The sequence below is a fragment of the Polistes dominula genome, unplaced genomic scaffold, assembly GCF_049000335.1.
Source record: "Polistes dominula isolate Pdom_NZ unplaced genomic scaffold, Pdom_raw_medaka contig_19, whole genome shotgun sequence".
Classification (NCBI taxonomy): domain Eukaryota; kingdom Metazoa; phylum Arthropoda; class Insecta; order Hymenoptera; family Vespidae; genus Polistes; species Polistes dominula.
Window position 1 is genome coordinate 3500057 of NW_028301058.1, and position 20730 is coordinate 3520786.

Genomic DNA, 20730 nt, shown 5'->3' on the forward strand with positions numbered 1-20730 from the left:
CCAAAATACGATTTTTGGATTATATGTTGAAAATATCAAAAAAAGTTTCAAATAAAAGTTGTAGAGCATAAAATTTTAGGCCTATCTATTTCAGACCATTTTTCCCCTAAAACGCACCCTTTCACCCCTACGACGGTTCAAAGTACTCAAAAAATGAAAATTCAATAAAAAATATAAAAATTGGACTTTTTAAAATTTTTTTTTTTTAATTATCTTTAAAAAACTACAAAGAACAATCATAGGGAAACAAAAAATTTTTTTTTTCATCCCTTCTATTAAAAATCAAGGGGTGAAAACGGTTTTTGCTCGATATTTCGCTTAAAACGGGTTATTTAAAAAAAATTTCTTTTTCATATGAATTTTTAATTTATTTTTTAAATTTTGGTGTTGAATTTATATTTATAAATATTTACCTGTAGGAAATATCTCAATTTAAAGACAGGTAGGACTCCCTTAGTCCTACGCCTTTGTAGAAAGAAACAGAAAATGAAGCTATCCTGCTCTTACTCATTGTGACGTAGTTCGCCATGGCACGCATGCGCAAACTCCTAACTTCCATGCGTGCAAGAGAGATAGACAACCTATTGTTACCTTCGTCTAAATGTAAACAGTATAATGCGATGAAACCCTTTTTCTTAAATATATTCTCTTTTTCTTCTATATTCTCTATAGCTCGAGAGTCTCGCGCGCATCTGTGACAGCATGATAGATTTTTGAAAATATCTCAAAAAGTAAGCGAGATAAAGCGATTTTGTATTTATTATGTTTTGTAGACAATTTTATTTGCTACAAAAAAGGTTCAGTACTAAAATATATTATCTTCCTCACTTTTCGAGATATATTAAAAAAATTAAAAAACTATTCCCACCTTTTCTTACATTTTTTAAAATATCTCAAAAAGTAAGCGAGATACAGCGATTTTGTATTAATTATGTTTTGTAGACAATTTTATTTGCTACAAAAAAGGTTCAGTACTAAAATATATTATCTTCCTCACTTTTCGAGATATATTAAAAAAATTAAAAAACTATTCCCACCTTTTCTTACATTTTTTAAAATATCTCAAAAAGTAAGCGAGATAAAGCGATTTTGTATTAATTATGTTTTGTAGACAATTTTATTTGCAAAAAAAAATGTTCAGTACTAAAATATTTTATCTTCCTCACTTTTCGAGATATATTAAAAAAATATGATTACTCTCTTACCTGATACTTTTTATTAAGTTTCATCACTGACAAGGACAGCGCAAGGTCTTGCCCTCTCGGATTTTGTTCAAATTTTGCAGGATGATAGATTTTGCTTACCTTTTTACGAATATATAGTGTTATAGGAGCTACTACTCAATAATTTTTGAGATATTTGCCATTAAAAATGCTTATGAGGCTATCTAGTGTTTAAATTTACTTTTGAAGTAAACAATGGTATATAATAGGTTTAGGATAACGACAACGATTCGGCGATTCGTTCCAATAGTGGGCCGAGTCTTTTAGGGTTCGAATCTTGGGAGGTAAATTTTTTTTTTTCTATTTTTATATGTAAAGATACATAATAAAGTTTAAATAAGTTGAAAATGAAATGTCTTAAATGACTAGAAACCTTATAAGAGTTTTTTTTTTTATTAGCATTTGTATATGTTCTCAATTCTCACTATTTTCAAAATAAATATCAATGATTAGACTGCTAAGATTTCTCAAAAAATCACGAAAATATATCAAGACTTTTCTTATTTTTGTTAATTATTAATCCTAATCAGTAATTAAGACTTTCCTACGCTTGTTATAATAAAAAAAAATATGTAAAGTGTTTTAAAATACATTAATAGAGAGAAATAAATGATAAAATTTATTAAAATGTAATAAAAAAATTTTTTTCTAAATTTTAAAACTTGAAAAAAAATAGTAGTTATCGAAGGCCCACGGCCGAGACCGGCCTAAAACGTAAAATTAGTAGGTTTGCTTTAAAAATTATGAAGAAAATCTAAATATGCACTCACTTTAAAAAATGCAATTTAAAGTTTAAAAATCGAAAATTACGTATTAAGACACTTTAAATAATTTTTTTGAATTTTTTTTCGAAAAGTACATTGAAAAACAAAACTTTTATGTAGAATGGTAATTTTCATTTGGATGAGTTTTAAAAAAGGTACGGGCTAAAAACCACAGAAAGAGCTGCTTTTTGAAAATTCGATATCTTTCAGATATCAGGCAGATCAAAAAATGCCACAATTTAGGAGGAAGGGTTTTTCAGTGGGTACTAAAAGATACCAAAAAATGGCGGAAATCAAAAATAAAAATTTTTAAAACTGTCCGATTTGGCGTGGAATGCCCCATATGTACAGAATAATATTTATTACAAAACAATAAAAGCATTTCCCAAGTGAGAATAGAGAGTAAACAGTGATTCAGCCCTACGTGAGAATCTGAATGTACACTGCAATAAACATATCGAAAAAAAATTAATTAATTAATAAATAATATAATTAATAATTAAAAATTAATTTGTCTAGATATTTTAGTATTTTTTCAAAATCATTGATATTTATTTTGAAAATAGTGAGAATTGAGAACATATACAAATGCTAATAAAAAAAAAACTCTTATAAGGTTTCTAGTCATTTAAGACATTTCATTTTCAACTTATTTAAACTTTATTATGTATCTTTACATATAAAAATAGAAAAAAAAAATTTACCTCCCAAGATTCGAACCCTAAAAGACTCGGCCACTATTGGAACGAATCGCCGAATCGTTGTCATTATCCTAAACCTATTATATACCATTACTTACTTCAGAAGTAAATTTAAACACTAGATAGCATCATAAGCATTTTTAATTGCAAATATCTCAAAAATTATTGAGTAGTGGCTCCTATAACCATATATATTCGTAAAAAGGTAAGCAAAATCTATCATCCTGCAAAATTTGAACAAAATCCGAGAAGGCAACACCTTGCGCTGTCCTTGTCAGTGGTGAAACTTAATAAAAAGTATCAGGTAAGAGAGTAATCATATTTTTTTAATATATCTCGAAAAGTGAGGAAGATAAAATATTTTAGTACTGAACATTTTTTTTTGCAAATAAAATTGTCTACAAAACATAATTAATACAAAATCGCTTTATCTCGCTTACTTTTTGAGATATTTTAAAAAATGTAAGAAAAGGTGGGAATAGTTTTTTAATTTTTTTAATATATCTCGAAAAGTGAGGAAGATAATATATTTTAGTACTGAACCTTTTTTGTAGCAAATAAAATTGTCTACAAAACATAATTAATACAAAATCGCTGTATCTCGCTTACTTTTTGAGATATTTTAAAAAATGTAAGAAAAGGTGGGAATAGTTTTTTAATTTTTTTAATATATCTCGAAAAGTGAGGAAGATAATATATTTTAGTACTGAACCTTTTTTGTAGCAAATAAAATTGTCTACAAAACATAATAAATACAAAATCGCTTTATCTCGCTTACTTTTTGAGATATTTTCAAAAATCTATCATGCTGTCACAGATGCGCGCGAGACTCTCGAGCTATAGAGAATATAGAAGAAAAAGAGAATATATTTAAGAAAAAGGGTTTCATCGCATTATACTGTTTACATTTAGACGAAGGTAACAATAGGTTGTCTATCTCTCTTGCACGCATGGAAGTTAGGAGTTTGCGCATGCGTGCCATGGCGAACTACGTCACAATGAGTAAGAGCAGGATAGCTTCATTTTCTGTTTCTTTCTACAAAGGCGTAGGACTAAGGGAGTCCTACCTGTCTTTAAATTGAGATATTTCCTACAGGTAAATATTTATAAATATAAATTCAACACCAAAATTTAAAAAATAAATTAAAAATTCATATGAAAAAGAAATTTTTTTTAAATAACCCGTTTTAAGCGAAATATCGAGCAAAAACCGTTTTCACCCCTTGATTTTTAATAGAAGGGATGAAAAAAAAAATTTTTTGTTTCCCTATGATTGTTCTTTGTAGTTTTTTAAAGATAATTAAAAAAAAAAATTTTTAAAAAGTCCAATTTTTATATTTTTTATTGAATTTTCATTTTTTGAGTACTTTGAACCGTCGTAGGGGTGAAAGGGTGCGTTTTAGGGGAAAAATGGTCTGATATAGATAGGCCTAAAATTTTATGCTCTACAACTTTTATTTGAAACTTTTTTTTGATATTTTCAACATATAATCCAAAAATCGTATTTTGGGGTAGTTTTTAATTTTTTTCACCCCTTTCCCGGTGGTTGAGAACTTTTTACTTTGCCCACAGTATTGTACGCATTTTTCTGATAATTTCCATATTTTTTCAGCCGTATAGCTCAAAAACCCGATTTCAGGGCTATTTTGACTGGACTACTATCCGATATTAACGTTAAATTGGGTATTACGAGGACTTTCTTTCATCATCTTCTTTATCTTCAAATATTTCATACGGTATATCTAATATTTATCTTTAATCTTACCCCCATTATCAATGAATCTATGCTCTCTCTATAAGATTTTATGAATATATATATATATACATAGGTTGAAAAGTTTTGAGTCTAACAACATGAGGGTTGAAAAGTTCTGAGAGGAACACAAGGAAGGATCGAGAAGTTCCGAGCCGAACACAAAGAAGGTTGAAAAGTTCTGAGCCAATCACATTACAAGTAACTAGTTTCTAAAGAATACGAGTTAAATATTTGACTAAATGTTATCAATACAAAACATAATCTTATTTGGAATTAATTTTTATATGTATATACATATAATAGGATGCTACGATCACGCGTTACTATGGTTTTGTTATAAAATGTTGATTTAACATAATTCTAAACTATTTAGTTAATTATAACAACACACAATTAGAATGGAATACATAAAATAATAATAAATGAAAAAAATAAAAAAAAGTAAGGTTACGTCGTATGTAAATTGAAATAATTTAATTGAAATACGACGTCATCTATTGAATACTTAAACAACCTAGAGACCTAGATAATCTGTAAATAATAAATCCTTAAATTAGCAAAAAGAAATAAAAATATCGCTAAAAATTATCCTATATTCTAAGTTGTTTTAAAATTAAAAAAAAATTCATTAAGGTCGGTTCAGTAGTTTCGAAATTCATTAAAAACCAAAAATGTGATACTAAATTTTTATATATAACAAATTTTAAAAAAAAAATCCCACCTGGCTTACTTATTAATAATTCTTCGCACACAAATGTTACAGAGGTTATATCTACAAAAAAAAGGTACTGTAGGTTATCGCAAAAAAAAGGAAAACAAAATAATATAGAAAGGAGAGGTAAAAAAGGAAAAGAAAAATTCGTTAATTAAACTTAATGCACGTTAAGCACTTAACTTGCTTGCTTGCTTAGCGTTAAGTTTTACGCGTATTACTTTAATATTCGCGGCATTGTAAAAGTTCTATGATCTAAATGCGATAACCATTTTCTTAGGTCGCTCGGAATGTAATGGAGATTAAACCCCCAACTCTTACTTTCCATTTATCCCTTCTTTGTCTATTTCCCCCATATTCAACTCCTAAATCCCAAATTCCCCCTCGCAAACCTTACTTTCTTTTTTCTACAACACGCTATGAGAAAATCGTTACGCGTAAGTGAGTACACAACGCTAATAACTAAACGCGTAATTAAATAACCACGTTAATTTACAAAAATTATACAGGCACGTCGTTAAAATTTCCCTTTCCACCTCCCCACCACCATCTTCTTGATTATTATCATACACTTTTTACCCCTTTTATTTTCTTCTTTTACATTACCTCTGGGATACGTTTTCTTTCCTTTTTTCTCTCTTATTTTTTCTTTTTTTTTTTAATTCGTTTAAACAGAAATACGTTATCGAATTTATTTCATTCTTAAAAAATGTATTCGTTAAGCAAAAAAATTATGCTAAAAGGATTGACAAAAATTTTGGAATATAGAAAATGTTTCTATATATATGTATATTATTTATTAAATTATTTTTTTTTTTATACAGTTTTAGGTGAAAAGTTTAAAATTGTATGGGAAGTTTGCTAGGTTTTAGTCGGATTACCAAGAAAAAATACTTTCTTTAAAAAAACATTTTTTTTCGTTCTTTTTTTTCTGTATAATTTTTATAGATTATCTTCGAATTAGGTATAAAATAAATAAAAAAAAAAATTGGTTAGTAAAAGGAAGAATTGGTGAACCTTAGTAGAAAAAGGGAAATTTTTTTCTTTATTTCTTATTTAATTTTTCCTGAAATTTAGAAAAAAAAAATTTTATTACTTTAGATATGGTCTTAGTATTACTCCCTTTTATATAGATATATAACGTTTGCTTTCAAAATGTGTAAAAATTTAAAAAAAAAACCTTAGTTATATTTTTAGGTTAACCATTTGTTTCTTTAGAATAAAGAATTCTTTTTAATATTTATTGTTAAAATATCTTTTGAAAAATCTGATTTTTCTCTTGTATTTAATCTTGAAAGAAAAGAGAAAGTCTTTCAAGGTTATCCTTTTCGTAGGTATAAAAGTAACTTAGGTTTTTCCAAAAGGAATATCAGGAATTGGTTAACTTTGATTTTTATTATTTTGCTAGAATGAATTACTACGACAGTTTTATTGAAATAATCTATTGTAGTATATATTTCCTATTTAAACGTTTACTTTCAAAACGTGTAAAAATTTAAAAAAAAACCTTAGTTATATTTTTAGGTTAACCATTTGTTTCTTTAGAATAAAGAATTCTTTTTAATATTTATTGTTAAAATATCTTTTGAAAAATCTGATTTTTCTCTTGTATTTAATCTTGAAAGAAAAGAGAAAGTCTTTCAAGGTTATCCTTTTCGTAGGTATAAAAGTAACTTAGGTTTTTCCAAAAGGAATATCAGGAATTGGTTAACTTTGATTTTTATTATTTTGCTAGAATGAATTACTACGACAGTTTTATTGAAATAATCTATTGTAGTATATATTTCCTATTTAAACGTTTACTTTCAAAACGTGTACAAATTTAAAAAAAAACCTTAGTTATATCTTTAGGTTAACCATTTGTTTCAGGAGAATAAAGAATTTTTTTTAATATTTATTTTTAAAACATCTTTTGAAAAATCTGATTCTTTTTTTACTGTTTTTTTTTTTAATTCGTGTAAATTGTACTTAAAAAGAAAAATTAAATTGAAATTTTTTCTTCTCATTACATGAATTAACAATAAAAGAATTTCGAATAAATGGATTTGAACTTTCCTTCCGTCTATATGTATATATAGGAATATTCGTGTACAATAAAACACCAATAAAATAGGTCAATGTGTTGCTTTTCGGTCATTAGCTAGTATAATTTTCAGAAATTCTCAAAATAGTTTGACAACTCATCATCCAAATATGGTGGTGGTCAGGGAGTAATATAAAACCAGGTGAAAATATTCTAAAATATATAATTTATCATATTTAATTTAATATATGTATTTCGAATAAAAACAAACTAAACTGACTAAAAAAAAAAAAAGAAGAAAAAAAATCAATCCTGTGATTCGATTAAAATTAAAGACAAATCTTATTTGTGAATTAAAGAATAACATTATTCGCGTTAATTGCAGTTAGAATAAGAGTTTCCGATTGAATAGGGGAAAGAAAAGGTAAAAGAATTTCAAGTGGCAAAGCAAAGTGGTATTAAATAAACATTAACATCCCGGGATTCCTTCGTTCGTGGGGAAGGAAGAATAAAAATAAAACGGAAAAAAATAAAGAAAAAAAATAAAACCAGAAGAAGAAAATAGAAGAAGAAGAAGAAGTCCTTTCTTCCTACTTACTTCTCATTATTCTTCAAAATACTCGAACCACCTATCGAAGTAGAAGCGCAGTAGTAGCTGCAGTAACAGCAGCAGAAGAAGCAGCAGAAGCAGCAAAAGTAGTCCTGAGGTCCTTGGACTCTTTTGTTATTCATATTCGTAAGACGAAGTTTTACTCGTTCTCACGGAAACGTAAACGCTTGAACGTCATCATCATGGTGGGGGCTCGCGTTATCGTTTCGCGTTAGAGAGGAAAGAGTTCAAATAAAATGCAAATTACTATTACTCGATCTCTCGTGCAAACGAATACGAAGCAGCAGCCCACGAATAACTTTCACAGTAGGGTGGGGGTGGGTGCAGGGGTGGTGGCAGTAGTGGTGGATGGTTTGCTATCTATTACCTAACGACGACGACGAGGACGACCTTACCTCACTTCACCTCACCTCACCTCAATTCACCCCACCAATTCTATCCTATCTTTATCTTTTTCTTATTCTACACCAAGTTATTTCTCCTTCTCTGTGTGATCGTAATCGTCCTTCTTGTACAATTATTCCTCAACTGTTTGATGATCTACTTCAATCAAAAAGGTTGAAGGGGAGAATAAGAAAGTGAGAGGAGTGGGGACTACGAACGATGGTAGAAAAGCGGTTTAAAATATCTTTAAGATATCGTTAAGTTCGATGGTTCTTATCCTTGTTACTTATATTTTATAGAGTTAAGATCAAATTATTCAATAGCAAGCTTTTCTTTTCTTTTCTGCTTGTTTTTTTTTCTTTTTTTCTTTTTTTTCTTTTTCTTTACTTCTTTTCACTTTTGATTCGCTTATAATTGAATGAATCCTTTTTTTAAAATAATTATCCTTAAGAACGTTTTTTTATATTTGTATAAAATGGACAACTTATTATTTATTCTTTCCATCTTTCTTTCTTTAAATGGGAATTTCTTTTTTTTTTTAATTTATTGTATCTAGATTGATAGAAAATTGTTGAAATATTATATATATTATAATATCAATTTGTATTTACGCCAATTAACGATACGTATAATTTACTATTACGTTTTATAAACGATGTTGATGATGCTAATCAAAATCATTATTTCTATTTGGTACATTTACGTTAATAACGGGAAAATGTTTTATCAGATTTTGACAATGGTTGTGTATTCCTATATCAATTCATTGTGTATTATACTAGTATTATCAATATTCTGAAAATGAAGCTTTCAACGTTGGTATAATCGTTTCCTGCATAATACAATTTTATGCCAGAGGATACTAAAAAACGATACCAGAAACATAGTCATTTTAATATACAATATAATGGAAGTATCTATACCGATTATACATATATAAATATCTTTCTGTGTCAAAAGATATTTTTTTTTTTAAATAACGAATAAATCATGTATTTTATAATAAAAAGAAATAAAAATTTCTCTTTTATGAACCATTGAAAAAAAACGAAATTAATTTTCTCGAGAGAGAAAATTCATATTTTATAAATTAACATCTTCAAACAATAAAACAAATAACTCGTTTGATCGATATCAATTTTAATACTAAACCCATAATATAATAATATGACATATTTAAAAAAAAAAAAATTGCTGCAATAAAATTATACTATACATATATATATATATACTTTACATTTAAATAAACGATCCAATCGTAACGAGAAATATTGTATGCCAAATATATACATTCACACACACACACACACACATATATATATATGTACATATTTTTAGATTGATACAAATTAATATTTGATATGTCGATTAACATTAATAAACGAAATATGTTTTAAATTTAGAGGAATACGAATGTTGTATAATCTCTTTATTAATTAAATGTCCCTTTTTAAAACCACGTAGACAGCTATACTGTTTGGTTTCGATAGGATCCGTGAATGAGGAGGAGGAGAAGGAAAGAGGATGGTGGGGTAACGTGGCTATTGGAGGGAGGGGGGAGCAGAGGGTGACATTTAATTAATAAAACGACCGGTTATCGAACTCGACGATATCAAATCGAAATAACGTTCGCTCAAATTCTTTCGTCCGAACATCGGTTGGTGAGGGAAGGGGGTAGAAGGTAGTGGGAGGGAAGTTAAAAAAAAAGAAAAAAAAGTAAAAAAAGAAAAATGGAAGGGTCGTTGCTGCTCGTAGGTACGTACGAACGGGAAAATTCATACGTACGCGGATTCTCGCGAATGTCCAACTCGAATGTTTCTGACTGAGTCTGGTTGGATGGGTTGGTTGAGTGGGTGGCCCTTTTTCGAAAGGTGGGATGACAGAGGGATGGAATTGTGGAGTTGTAAATTGGAATGAAATTGCAGTCGCTAATGCACCGATTTAAATGTAAACGCGCGGAAATGGAGACTTTATAGTTCGTTCGCGAATAGCGAATCGCATGACGATGCTACAACCAGCACCACCAACTCTCCTTCCTTCACCCATAACCACCACCACCACCACCTTTTATACGACTAGGATGAAAAAATAAAGAAAAGTCATCGACAAGGGTCGACCTATTCCGTCATTGTTACCCCACGCACTTCCGTTCTTCCACGTTTCCATACTCACACCGTTTCATAACGTTAAAGTTGTTCACAAGCTCAATTGTACTACATTTACATTCTCGAATCGTTACCCTAAATTTCGCTAACCAGTTAACAATTGATATACAGTACCAATCGTACTGTACAATACACGTTCATTTTTTATAAGTATAAAAATCAAACAAACAAAATAAAACATTAGAAATTGTTTTACGGAAAATTACATGATTTTTGTAAATACATTTATACATTTCAATGTGTGTGTATGTATGTGTGTGTGTTGTATTAATTATTTGCTTTACTTCATTATTATTAATTATCGTATATAATATCAAGTGAAATGAAAATGAAATTAGTACGAATGAAATATATTTCCAGTATCAGATTCGATTAATCTCATGTTGGTATTGTCGAATACGCCTAAATTCTCAATAAAGCGAACAATAAGCCCCTAATACGGTTCCCTAATGTTCCACATATATGCGTATATCAAGCCCTGCAACGAAATAGACTAGTACCCGTGTTCTAGGAGTCTCTTTGATCGTAGAACCCCGCCATGTAGCATCTCCTCCCTCTGTGCTTGCTGTAATAACCAGGGTGCGATTTAACTCGGTTAAGGAGCAATTAGTCAACGGTTAACCCGAACTACTCCCTTACCACTATTTATTGTGTACTCAAGAAATCACTATATATATACATATAAGTTTAGCTACCAACCCTCATTCTATGATTCGATAACGACAGTGTACACGCCCTCCTTAAAAGTCCAAACCAAAGATAAATACGTATCTTTGAATATTAAGATTTTCTACAATCTATTCAACCATGATAAGTAATTACTATTAACATTTTTCTTTTTTCTTTTTTTTTCATTCTAATTAGCAAATATAAAACGTTCCTTAATTTTGTCATTGATAAATTTACTCTTATACACTAGAAACTAATTGTTATTTATTTAATGTTAAATTATACAAGTAATCCTAGATCTTATAATATGTTACTTACCTTGTTACTTTAATGCACGAAGAAAAATTTCATTCAAATAAATTCATACTTTATCACTTTCCCCAAAATATTTATGATCCCAAATTTATCGGTGCGAATAGCCAACGGGTACATTTATGATTAAAATATTTTCTACCCCCTATTCCCTCATTGAAATTAGTTAAACGAAAAAAAGTGATATACGAATTGAATGATAAATAGAACGTTGTATCTTTATGTGCCGTAATGTTTTACTTCAAAAATAAATTCACGATTGGCGTATTATTACTTTCCGAATCCTTAAAAGCTATCGTGAAACTTGAAGTTTCAAGAAAAGCGAATACGATGTGCCGGGTGTGCGAAATACGCTCATCTTTATTAATACAAGAAAAAGCTCAGAAAGGGGATGAAAGGGGAAAAGGGAGAAAGAGGAAAAGGAGGTAGGGGACAGGGGGTAGGAGAAGAAGAGTTTTAAGTTCTCCTAGCTCGACCAATATTTACGTTTCATTTTGTCGAAGCTCTAACGTCCGCGGTAGTTCTTGCTCGAGATCAACCCCCTTTTTCCTCCTTACACCCCCAGAACTAACCTAAACCACTTCCGTAGTTCTTCTTCTTTTACTACTCTGCGACTAAACGTTTCGTTTCGACTAATACGAACTACAGGTAACCCTCCTATAACACGGAAGATAGGTTCCTAGAAAATGCCGTGTTGTGTGAAACAGTGTTATATGAGATCCAGAGCAATGAGCCAAAAATTTTTGTTTTCCTGCCATGGAGATGAAAAGAATTACTTTCGGCAACACTGTATCTTAAAGACGGCAAGCCTTGCCGAAGCTGTAGAAATACAAAAGTTTTTTGAAAGGAAACTGTGTTATTGGATGCCTTCTCGCAATTTGCGAATCGTGTTATTGCGAGACCGTGTTATAAGATGCCGCGTTGTAGGAGGGCTACTTGTACTTAATTATTATATTATAGAAAAATCTGGATTTATAGTAAGGATGCTATAGAGTACTATCCTTCTCTTTAAAAAAACACGTTTCAAAAGGCACGAAAATTTCTCTCAGAAAGTCCTTGAAAAGTCTTTCAGAAACAAAAATTTCTAAATTGTCAACAGGGAAGATACGGAAAATTTTCATTACATTCAAAACAAATAATATTTCTTTTTTGTTTGGTTTTTTTTTTTTTATTATTATTGTGAAAATTTTTCGTATTCATTAAATAGAGAGTTTCTCGGACCGTCATTAACGACAAAAGGAAAAACAATACTCAATTTATTTTAAATATCTTTAAAACACTTCAGAAACATAATTTATGCAATTCGAAAGATTTTTTAACTAAATCAATTACAAAACAATTTTCTGCTTATTTACATTTTGCATGTGTGAAAGGGGTTTGAAGAAATCATGATATTCCGGTGGTATATATCGTAGTAAGTCCATTATGTCCTTGAATTTTGCTGTTGTAATTTGTCTGATATTTTTATACAGTAGTTTCAATACAATATTGTCGAAATTTTTTGGTTTAATCAGACATGGTAATAAATTCAGGATTTTCAAATTTTCATTCTCATTCATCGATGTCTTATAAAAAATTTGATACGGTTCATTCCTGACAAAACGCGTTCAAACATATTTTTAAACAGTTTACCGATTCTTTGTTAGAATGCTGTACACTTTTACAAATTGCATTTTCTAATATTTTTGTTCATACGAAAATCTTCTTGTTTCAATTTATTTACAGTAAAGTTATTACCCTTTCCGATACTTTTTGATAATATTGTAAGAATCTTTGGGGGACGAACGATAACTAATTGTTTTTTAATGACATTTCTACCACGTCAAAATCTCTATCGTTACGAGTAAATACGAACAACCGGAAGATGAATTAGAACAATGAAGTTAGGCCACTTTCAAAATAAATTTTTCATCATTTTGTTGATCGGCAAATTTTCTTGTTGCAAAATCTTCATGATTATATATATATTATTTAAAATAATTGCTACAGTATGAAAATATCATGTAAAAATGTAACTATTACAGTAGCTGACGCAATTTTGTTGGGAAGTGGAAAATTTTCAAGTGGTCAGAAATTTCCCAATATCACGTGTTATGTACCTGTTTTTAAAGACGAATTCCCTTAATGTGTTTTTGATCTCTGTCAGAGTTGCGTCAGGGTTTATCTCCGAAATTTATCTCCGAACAATACAATAGAATTCTAACGGACAAAATCCTCGTATCTTATCTGCTTTCCCTTTTTTTTTTTGTATTTGTCCTTGAGCTCTTTTTTTCTTTCCACCTTTTATTTCCATCCATTCCTAATGACAATTTTATTGCTTTTCCATTTAATTTCTAAATTCTCAGCAGGGAAGATACGGAAAAATTTCATTACATTCAAAACAAAAAATATTTCTTTTTTGTTTCGTTTTTTTTTTTATTATTATTGTGAAAATTTTTCGTATTCATTAAATAGAGAGTTTCTCGGACCGTCATTAACGACAAAAGGAAGAATACCGTTTGTATCTTTTCTCTTTTCAAAAGAACATTTTCTTTTTTCTCAATTTTCTATGGTAGTGAAAAAAGAAGCAAAAGCATGTGTCGTCAAGGTTAAGGTTCCGCACTTTCCTTTATTATACGCAAGAACAGCTAGTAGTTTCAATTTTTTTAAATGAATGATAGCTTATAGAAGAAGCATGAATATTACGAATATTACTTAGTACCATAATAAGAGCATGCTACGTCGATAAAATCCATACGTCCTTCGAATCTCTCCATTTGAGTACGACAATACCATTATTATCTTCTTTGGATACAATTTCTCATTTTTTTAATCTGCAATTAAGAACATCTTTAGACATGAATTTTTTGTTATTTTTAAGTGTTCCAACTACATAGGCCTTTCAATTCACATATGATATAGCTTCTCTTTCAAAGAAATGTATCAAAAGAAAGGAAAATTTCTCTCTGAAAGTCCTTGAAAAGTCTTTCAGAAAAAATGATTTCTAAATTGTCAGCAGGGAAGATACGGCTTCTCTTTCAAAGAAATGTATCAAAAGAAACGAAAATTTCTCTCTGAAAGTCCTTGAAAAGTCTTTCAGAAAAAATGATTTCTAAATTGTCAGCAGGGAAGATACGGAAAAATTTCATTACATTCAAAACAAAAAATATTTCTTTTTTGTTTCGTATTTTTTTTTATTATTATTGTGAAAATTTTTCGTATTCATTAAATAGAGAGTTTCTCGGACCGTCATTAACGACAAAAGGAAGAATACCGTTTGTATCTTTTCTCTTTTCAAAAGAACATTTTCTTTTTTCTCAATTTTCTATGGTAGTGAAAAAAGAAGCAAAAGCATGTGTCGTCAAGGTTAAGGATTAGAAATTTTTCTTTGCAGCTTTCTCCCACTATTTTAAAGCTGTCCAATAAAACACCTCAAATTCAGAATTCATTTAATTGTTGTTCTCCCCTCTCCTAAACCTAAAATCCTATAAAAACCTACTTTCTGAAGTGTTCTTCAATCATTTTTGCTTTGGTCATCCAAACTAACGCACGTATTTTTGGAGAAATAAGTTATTTAAGTGATACATTAAATTGTTCTTCTAATACGAAGATTAGTGCTCGTTAGTGAGAGAGAGAGAGAGAGTGAAACAAAATATTAAATTTATAAAGTTGAATTTGTTTGGGAAATATTCCATACCAAGATGCAAATAAAATTGACAGAAAAAGAAGTAGAAGAATACGTTAATCTTAGTAGAAATTTGATTATGAAGTTTGACCCAAGCTTCAAAGAGTTCATTGCTTGGGAGGACAATTTTAATGAGACGATGCATAAAATTCAAGTTCCACATTATATGAAAGTGCCGTTTTTGTTAAAATTAGTTGAAACCCATGTTTTAACCAAAATTAAAGAAACAACAGGTTTCAGTGATCTGAATGAATTAAGTTATGAACGTCTTGCAGGATTATTGCAGGATACGTTTAAATATGATGAAAGACATGTATTATACAGAAGAACGTTTGAAAATCGAAGCCAAGATGAGAATGAGGGGGCAACCAAATTTTTCCGATCACTAGAAATTCTTAGCATAAATTGTGATTATCGAGAATCTAGAGATGAGTTAATAAAACAACGATTTGTAAATGGATTGAAAAACGAAGAGGTGCAATCTGTAATGCGGAGAGTAAAACCTTTGGTAACTTTGGAAGAAATGGAACGTTTTGCCGAAGCCATAGACACTTTTGAAATGATGCGACTAGAGGGAAGAAATGAATCATTTGAAACTTTTCTTATCTCCTTAGAGTAAACTTTTATTTTATTTTTTAAATTAATTTTTTGTACAGAAAATTAGAGATGTGTCACTAAATATTGTACTATTATTGTATTTTTATATTGTATTATTGAGTGCAATTTTAAAGCGTGTGTGTGTTTGTGTGTGTATGTATGTTTTATCGTAGGAACGAAAACTTTAGTAAAATCTGATTTATTGTTAGGATTGTATACAACTGATAGATTGTATAGGAAAGGATAATAGGTAGGATAATAGGAATTTTATATTTCCTTACATCGCGCGACACAATCTTGTATTATATGTTTTACATTATTTTATTTTTAATCTATATAATGTCTACCATAAAATTTTGTCCGTTTTTAAAATAAAATAAAATAATTCATTTTTTGTACCTTGTATAAACTTTATTCAATAATATAATTACTATCATTATTATTGACTTCTTGTCAGCGTGATGAAAATTTTTATATATTCTTTTTAAAAAATGTCATATATCTACAGGTTAAAAATTATAAATGTACCGTAATATAACTACCTACCTATACTTAAATTACATAAAACGTAATAATTTACCAAATGTAGAAGTGGAAGTTTATTTATATATACTTTTAATTTTATAATTCTTTTTCAACCAAATTGGAATTATTTTGATCATGTGTTTCCTGTTTATCTCGAGATCTGCCCACGTCTTACTTAAACAAAAACAATAGATAAACTTCTTATTTACATATGTTACATAGCTATATTATTTTGATACATATAAATACATATATATATACATATAACTATCTATATACGACGCAACCTTATTATCTGTAATTTTTTCTTTGGTGAACATGAGTTTAAATTGTATTTCGTTTAGTTATGCTTTATTATTTTTTTATTATTTTTTTTTCTCCTTTCTGAAACAATTATTGACTCTTCAAACATTTGCGACCGCTGACATGAATTTACATAACTTTTAATTTGTAAAGAATAATATTTTAAATATAATTTTATACAAAATCATTGTTTCTTAATTTATCACCTTAACCAGAATGTTACATTTTTTTACTCCTACTTTCATAAATACCTTTAATATAATGCTTAAAAAATTCAGCACAATAATGACAAGTTTTTTATTATCTATCTAGAAAGCAAGTTTTTAAATTTAAAAAACTTATTTGTTTGGGCGCAATGTATGATATGCTAACGCGAATCTTTTTCAAACTAATGTACGAATTTTAAGTGGGTATTCTGGTCTAGGGGCATGAATTTTAAGTACTTTTTCAAGTGCAATAACAAAAAGACGAATAATATTTTCACTATCTATAATATTATAAGATATTTATTAATATTTCAAGAATACATGAAAAAAAAAATAGGGGAAAAATTCAAAATTGAAAAAGATATAGGCTGATGAACTGGGGGGTCCCAAAAAAACGGCGCGCGACAAATGTTAAGATTGCAGCTCTCCTGGTAAACTGAAATAAAAAATTAAAACGGATTATTAATTTAGAATAATGCTGCTATCGTTCAAACTAAAAGAATTGAAAAAAGTTTTTTTTTTGGCTAAATTAAAGCTGCTTGAAAAAAATACATTATTTTTACCACTTTTTTTACTTTTGTCGAATTTTTAAAAAATAGTGTAATTGAAAGTTTTGTAAGATTTTTATTTGCACGATAGAGTAATGCATAGAGAAGACTCTTACCAAATTTCAAGTTAATCGGTTTAGTAGAACTTGAGATATCTTGACATTTGTGAAAAAAAAAAACAGTTTCGAGTAAAAACGCGTTCAAAGTTTCGTGTAAAAAGGGTAGGATTTAGGATGCCGCGTCACTAAAACAGCTATATCTCCGAAAATAAATTGAATTTTGAAAAATCCTCTTGAGGACATATTCTTAAAAGGTTAAGCTTTGAAAATATGCAAAAAAATATCGATTTTGTTCTAAATTCTAGACCAGAATACCCCCATAACAAAAAGGTTCTCGATTCCAAAGGCGTTTTTACCGACAATTAACTTTCAATATATACTCAAATCGTACGTTTTCTACACGTTGATTTAGTACAAAAAAAAGACTTATTATAAAGTTTTCATCGTTCCAAAGAGAGGATAAAGTTTTAATATCACGTACAATTGTGATAATGATTATGATATCTATAAAAATTGATTTATGTTATTCTTTATCTGAGGATTTCAATAATAGTAGGATAATTTGTAAGATCGTTTGTTTTAATACAAAGTTATTATATTGTAAATACATTTTCTATCTATATTAAATGTTGAACATTTAAATTTATAATAATTTAATAAGTTGTAATTGAGGGTATAAATTCGTGACGATTATTTATTTTCAATATATTTGATACATTCTTATTCTTTAATATTATCAATCATAACATTATATAATATAATCGAATGATAGAAAGTATTGAATTATGTCAAGATTATAGATTATTTGTTGATCGTCAATTCAAAAATAACATGAAAGAAATAAAAATGAAAAAATATCTTACATATTACGATTCGTGTAGAAAAAAAATAGATGTCATTAAAGAATTTTTCAAATGTAATAATTTAATATACGAATGAATTTATTAATTTAACGTGTTTATCATTAAAAAAAAAAAAAAAAAAAAACAACGCGTAGTTAGTAATTCTCAGCTTGTCGAATAACCAGAGTTTTCCAATTAGTACGTTTATATTAAATTACCCGGTGAGTGGGAGAAAAGGAGGGTTGGAGGGAGAGAAGATAATGGTGTTCCACGTAATGAGATTGTCCCGTCGAATTCTTGGCGTTATATCTCGCGGCAGATAAGATCGCTGTCCCTAATGGCGAAACGGTTTGACGGCTACCAAACTCAAGTAGTATGAGAAGGTTCTTACACGGACGTCTAACTCTCCTCTCCTCTCTTTTCCTATCCTCTTTTCTCTTCTCTTCTCTTCTTCTCTTTTCTCGAATAACTCGATAACCGCAACCGCTAGAAACGAGACAGTTCGACGTGAAATTTAATGCCGCGAGAACCCAACGACCATGATCGAAGTATTCTAACAAAACGATCTATCGATCCTTTCTCTCTCTTTCTACGTCATTTTTTTTATTTTTTGTTTTGCCTTTATTACCAACCCAACCGTTGCCGTTCATTGTTATTTTACGATATCGAATATACACGTTCGAGATTAAAAACGTTATACTAAAATCTTATCTTGCTTCATATTTTTGCACATTTTTATTATTATTATTATTATTATTATTATTATTATTCTCTTTTTTATTTTTCCGTTTTATAATATGCATTCGTGTCATTAATCTACAAAAACTCACTTTCATATTTATTCAATACTGTCAAATAGATTATCCATATGTATTTTTATTAATTTTTATTTTAACTTTGCTTAACTTTAATTATTTCAAATGAATTAGTTATTTCTATACAAATTTATTAGATTATATAAATAATTTAATCTTTATTTTATTCAAAGAATATAAATTATTGATGTTATGTTTATTAGAAAATTCTTCTCATCGAGATTTTACTCAAATATAACTATAGATATACTTACAAATTTTTCTTTGAATTTAATAATAAAGGCAGTTCTTTAGTCAACAATGAATTTATTATTTAAGACTTGGTAACTATATTACAATTATTTGAATGCTTGGTGTGAACTGTATGAGTCTTATTGGCCAATAGTAGGAGAATACACCCCCATAGTCCACCCATGGGAACTGCTTATGTTTTTGATAAAAATTGTAGTAAAAATTATACATAAAGGAACTTTGTCTAGAATAAGGAATATCATTTCTTCTTAAGGTGTCGCACGTGTTTACATAGAAATCTGAGACCACCCGAAGGGCCCGACAATACAAAAATGTTTTTTGTCGCACCATTATGTTATGTTTCGATGATTGTTGAGTTTGTTTGGAAATTTATGGCCCTTCAGAATATTCCTTTTAATCTTTGAGTGGAATTCTTTCCCAAGTAACACCTTATTTCATATGTCTATCGCATGGTTTTGTTTAACTAACAATAAGATCGAAAGCGCATTCCAATAGAAATTTAATATAAATGAAAATAACTAAATATAAAGCTTATTGTTTACAAAAAGATTTAATACTGAACAGAATACGATAGGCAGTAGATATAAGGTATTGTTTACTTAAGAAAAAATTCTATTCAAAGATAAAAAGAACTATTCTGGAGGGCCATAAATTTCCAAAACAAACTCAACAATAACGAAACATATTGGAAAACCTTTGTGTATTGTCAGGCCCTTCGGGTGCTCTCAGATTCGATCATTAGTGAATAGAAGCTCAATCTGAGCAAACGTTCATCGAATGAACATCTTGAATCAGTGTTCTGTGTTATTAGTGTGTGTTACGTTTGTTAATTAATCTTTTCGCTGTGCGTTACGCATAAGACTTGACAACTCAAAAGTAAATAATATTTTTTTATGTAATAATATCATATTTGTATATTGTAATATTGTCTCACATATATTGTGTATTTTACATTATAGACCAAAAAATTTCCAAAAAGCGTTACAAAAAATATAAATTTATAAAGAAATTGATGACTTCGTCGTCTATTCAGAATCGGTGTGTCGACACATTTTCATTAAATGATGAAGGCTTTCACATCTGGCTTTATCAAATCGGCAATATGCTGAAATAAAATTTCATATAAAACAAATTTTTAATAAATTGGAATATATGGAAAGGTTGTTAAACAATATAGCATCCGGTACTGAGAGTGGAAATATCTGGGAGCGAAAGATCTTTTTTAGATCAATTGCCATTAACATCTGTCGCCGAGATAGAAAATTTCGTTGCTGCAATCTCAGAAAGTTCTGAAAAATTTAATTTACTGGTTTGTATTAATATAAATCGAAAAAGATAAAATTATATAGTACTGTATTTTTACGAATATGGACAATACTGTATATACTTTCTTCCAGGTACAATTACTGTACAGTTGGTGGGGATAATAATAAAAATATTGTATATAATATATTAAATAAATTAATTAACAACGAAGCAGCACAATTTTATTCAGGAGAAGGGAGAAAACATAAATTATTTTTTATAAAGTTAAAACTATATGATGCTGTAACTGGTAAGTAAAAAAAAATTAATCAGGTTTTATTCTGTTTTAAAACAT

The 20730-nt window shown here is 28.9% G+C and overlaps 1 long non-coding RNA gene across 1 annotated transcript in view; it reads left to right on the forward strand.

Moving 5' to 3' along the window:
- Positions 1-2618: 2618 nt before the first annotated feature.
- Positions 2619-20730, forward strand: part of LOC149031497 (uncharacterized) — a 205353-nt gene continuing 187241 nt past the window's right edge. Inside the window, exon 1 of the long non-coding RNA XR_016177692.1 lies at positions 2619-2992. This is a non-coding gene — a long non-coding RNA (uncharacterized LOC149031497). The remainder of the gene's footprint in view (positions 2993-20730) is intronic.